This window comes from Hypanus sabinus, chromosome 21, assembly GCF_030144855.1.
Source record: "Hypanus sabinus isolate sHypSab1 chromosome 21, sHypSab1.hap1, whole genome shotgun sequence".
NCBI classification, from domain to species: Eukaryota; Metazoa; Chordata; class Chondrichthyes; order Myliobatiformes; family Dasyatidae; genus Hypanus; species Hypanus sabinus.
Genome location: NC_082726.1, coordinates 32,302,040 through 32,306,880, shown reverse-complemented (window position 1 = coordinate 32,306,880; position 4,841 = coordinate 32,302,040).

Genomic DNA, 4,841 nt, shown 5'->3' with positions numbered 1-4,841 from the left:
TGTCTTTGGGGGCTTTGCTGTTGCTTGGATGGTGGTGGTAGGAATGCTGATGCTTTATGCTAGAATAAGTGGGGCAAGGGGGAGGGTTGATGCTGCTTGTGCTTGGGAGAGGGCAGGAGGCTTTGGAGTTATTATGTCTTTTTTCTGTCATTCATTCATTGGGGGTTTTTTCCTTCTATTTCGAGGATGTCTGCAGAGAGTAAAAATTTCAAGTTGTATATTGTATACATGCTGATATTAAATGGAACTGTTGAACTATTAACACTGTGGCCAAGAAAGCACACCAGTGCCTCCTCAAGAAGCTGAAGAAATTTGGCATGTCCTCTTTGACTCTCATTAACTTTTATTGATGAACAAAAGAAAGCATCCTATCTGTGTGCATCATTACTTGGTATGACAACTGTTCTGCTGAAGACTGTAAGAAACTTCAAGGAGCTGTGGCACAGATGAACACAAGATGGAAACCAACCTCCCCTCTATGGACCCTACTTACACTTCTTGCTGTCTCACTAAAGCAACCAGTACAATCAAAGATCCCACCCAACCCAGTCATTCTTTCTTCTCCCCCTCCCATCATGTAGCAGTTCAAAGTTCAAAATTCAAAGTACATTTATTGTCAAAGTATGTTTATAAGACAGCCACAAAACAAAGTAACCAATTAAAAGAAAATATGGGCAAACACCCAATGTGCAGAGCGAGAATAAAATTAGTGCAAACAAATAGTAATCAAATAGCATTTCGAACGAAAGTAAGTCCTCAGACATGAAGTTGGGAGAAGCCGGCGCAGGCCACAGCCTCAGCCTCGGTTCAAAGCACAGTGGATGAAACAAAAGCTTGGCAGTTCATTCCATCAGGCCCAAGGATAGCTTCTATATCATTGTTATAAGGCTATTGAATGTTTCCCCAATAAGATAGGATGACCTCACAATCTACTTCACTATGACCTTGCACCTCACTGGCTACCTGAACTGCACTTTCTCTGTAGCTGGATTTCTCTTTATTTTGCACTTTGTTACTGTTTTACCTTGTACCACCTCTGCACGTGGAATGAATTGATCTTAATGAACAGTATGCAAGATATATTTTTCACTGTACCTTAGTAAAAATAATGAACCAATTTATCAACTTACTAACACAAAATGCTGGAAGAGCTCAGCAGATCAGGCAACATCTATGGAAAGGAATAGAGTTGACTTTTCAGGCTGAGAAGCTTCATCAGAACTGGAAAGAAAGGGAGGAGAATTAGAAGGGGTTGGGGAAAGGAAGGAATACAAACTAGGAGGTGATAGGTGAAGATAGAATATAAAGGCCTCACTGATGTGTTGGAGGTTGTACTGGGAGTATACCTGATTTCGGCTGAGAGATTGCTTTGTCAAGCATCTTCACTCTGTCCATACCAGATTCTCCTCTCCTTCTTCTTCAGCCCTTTACTCTTTCCACCTATCACCCCACTCTCCCACAGCTTACCTTCCACCCACAATTTCACCTTCTGGCTTGTACTCCATTCCTCCCTCCCATCTTTTTTTTCTAGCTTCTTCCCCATTTCTTTCCAGTCCTGAAGAAAGGTCTCTGCCTGAAACATCAACTCTTTATTTATTCCCATAAATGCTGACCTGCAGAGTTCCTTCAGCATTTTATGTGTGTTACTCTGAATGTGAGGCATCTGCAGAATCTCTTGTGTTTATCAGTTTGCCAGTATACCTCTTTTACCTTAGCCGGTGATAATTAATTTCATCTAAAGATGTCAGGGGTCTGAAGGAACACTTATCTGGAGAGAAAATAAGATTTTATATAACCATATAATAATTACAGAATGGAAACAGGCCATCTCGGCCCTTCTAGTCTGTGCCGAACGCTTACTCTCACCTAGTCCCAATGGCCCGCACTCAGCCCATAACCCTCCATTCCTTTCCTGTCCATATACCTATCCAATTTTACTTTAAATGACAATACCGAACCTGCCTCTACCACTTCTACTGGAAGCTCGTTCCACATATACTTGTTGTTTTAGGGAAACAACAATGGATTATGAGTTCACCTTTAGTGTAGGAGTGATCTGTTCAAGAACCTCATAATAGTGGGTTGGAAGCTGCCCTTGAGTACGGTGATCTGTGTTCCCAAACTTTAGTACCTTCTGATCATTGAGGAGGGAAAACAGAGAATGATCAAGCTATAAAGGATCCTTGATTATGATGACAGGTTTTCTAAGGCAGCAGTAAGTGCAGACAGAGTAAGGGAAGGGAGGCTGGTTTGATTTATGGATTGTGTTGTATTCACAATTCACTGAAAATTCAGCTGTAACTATATTCTGGTTTTTGTTATTGTTTTCCATTTTGTACTTATATATGGCATAAGCTGGTTGGATGGCATGGAAGCAAAAGCTTTTTATTGCATCATGGTACCTGTGACAATACTAATCCAATACAATAAGGAGCAAGAATCTCATTGCACGTTTGAAATAGTAACGTTTGGAAACCTAATTACCAAATCTTGATTCCAACCTGGTCCTTTCCCTGGTAATATTAGGCCTTTCTTTTGCAAGGACGTCTTTAAATATCATCTTAGAGCTGTTTGATACTGAGGGTAGAGCCACTTCACTGTTCCCTCAATCACCTTTCCTCTAAGAAGTTAACTTCCATAAGTACAGTTGTGTAAAGGGGGTTTCTTCTTTTTTCTTTGTTACCGTGTATGTAATCAAGATAGCTTCTTTGTCTTGTTAAAAGCAGGAATGCTTCTTTGTTGCGAGAGAGTGCTGGAAGCTTGTTTGGGTTAAAATTTACTGATAACGAGAATTGTATTCCTTTGTAAACCAATTGGGATTAATGTTGTTCTTTCTTTTGAGTCTGTAAGCGATTGTTGACGGGCTTTTGGGGAGATCGGCACGAGGGGGTTGAGAGAGAGGATGCAATGCTGTAAGCTGGGCGAGGAACGGACCCCAAGCGGGGGTCTGAGGCCAGGAGGTACTCCGAGGAGAGGGGATGAAGCTAGATGTGCTTGGTTGACCACTTCAGATGGTCCTAAGCTGCGAGTCGAGGAGTTCGGAGGGGATCGAATGGTGGCCAGAAGACTTCAGTAATTGAGCTCCAATGGTTGTGCACGAAGTAGTTTGGACTTTGATAAGTTTGGCGCCTTTTTGTTATTTTTTTCTTCTTATATACTGTATCATTGTTAATCACTTAGTTATAGTAACCTTTATAAATTGTACTCATTTAATCGCATATGGTGTACTGTCTGTTTTTGGGCGAGGCGGGGACATCACACAGCATCCACACCAGCTGATTACCCAGTTTGGCGGGGCCGAAGGCTGCTCCCCCTAGACGAGAATGAGCTGAGCGAGCCTGAGGCAACCCAGGGGGTTACATTGTGGGGTGCTCGTCTGGGATTGATTTCTGTGGAAGCTGTGTGATCACCCTCTTTAAATTATGTCTGCGGCGAAGAGCTGGTGTGCCTTTGTGGGCGTGCGATTGCTGGTTATCGCTGCATGTGTGTTGGGTGGGGTGGCTGCTGTTGGTAGCCTGGAGGTCATTGTTCGAGTTCCGACTAGCACTGACAAAATGGTGGTGGGACCATGGGTTGTCCGTACTGTTTGGAGAGTGAGGAGTGACAGGTTGGGATGTTTCTGCAGTGGTGGGCTCCGCCCGGTTGTTGGAATAATGTCCAGCCCTAAAGGGGCGGAAGTGTGGGCGGAGCGGACCTCTCAGTTGTTGGGTGAGTAGCAGTGCTTGGCTGAGGGAAATCGAAAGGGACGGGTTGAAGGTTTGAGTAGGCGGGCTGGTGACGTTGTTAGATCTGTCGGGCGCAATTACCTCGAAGTGATAGCTGCCAGTTCTAGGAAAGTGTGGGAAAATGCGTGTGGTTCGACTGGAAGTCAAATGCCGTAGCTGGGGGGGCTTATCATATCCATGGCAGAAGATTGGTGGAAAGTTTTTAGGGTATCCCTTTTGGCTAGGGGGGCAGATAAATTGCTTGCGGTGCCAAGGGGATCTGTCAAGGGGATCAGTTGTTCCGTTGATCCGAGAGGTGTTGGGAAACTAAGAGGAGGCCCAGTGGGGGAACGGCTTGGGGTCTCTGGGGGACCACGTTCCCAGCAATGTACCAAGGAACTCCCGAAAGGAGCAGACCCTATTCCTGAAGGCATAGAGGGACCACGCGCACAGGTGTTGTTACGGATGGATGGAAGTCAAGTTAAAGCCATCCTTGGCACCTGGGCGCCAGTTAAGTTGCTGTACAGTTTGTTTTATAACCATTATTGGAAGCATTTACCCTTGATGACATTGAGGACACTGGAGATTTGGGGTACCAGTGCCGGTGATTATCCAGACAACGGTTATTGGTCAGTGAAAATGGAGTTCTTGGAGGCAAAAGTGGAGGTGACCGAGGTTCATGAATTGTTAATGCTGATGTGTCTGGACATTGTTGAGACGGGCAGCGTTTCGATTCTGGAGAGAACCAATATCCTGCTGGTGCACTTGGGGGCCTGCCCGGAGGAGGCGGGTGAGCGTTGTTTGGAGGCATTGTCAATGCACCCAGAGTTTTGAGCTGCTTGTGCGGACGTGTGTAGCAGCATTGGGCCGATACCAAACTCAAACAAGAGCCGCTGGTGCTACGGCCTGGGGGAAGTATCTGAGGGTGAGACCCTCTTCGTGGACGCTGCAAAATACCACGAGGGAGGGGAGTTGACTGCTGAAGACACCTCGGAGAGAGAGAGGTTGCGGCAACCGGCCCCTGAAGCCGTGGAAGATGTAGGCAGCATGTGTGTGGATTATATTGCGCTGAAGAGGTGCACTGTCAGTGACCAGAATATGGCCCTGAAGGCCGAAGAGGCGATGGCCAGTTTGAGT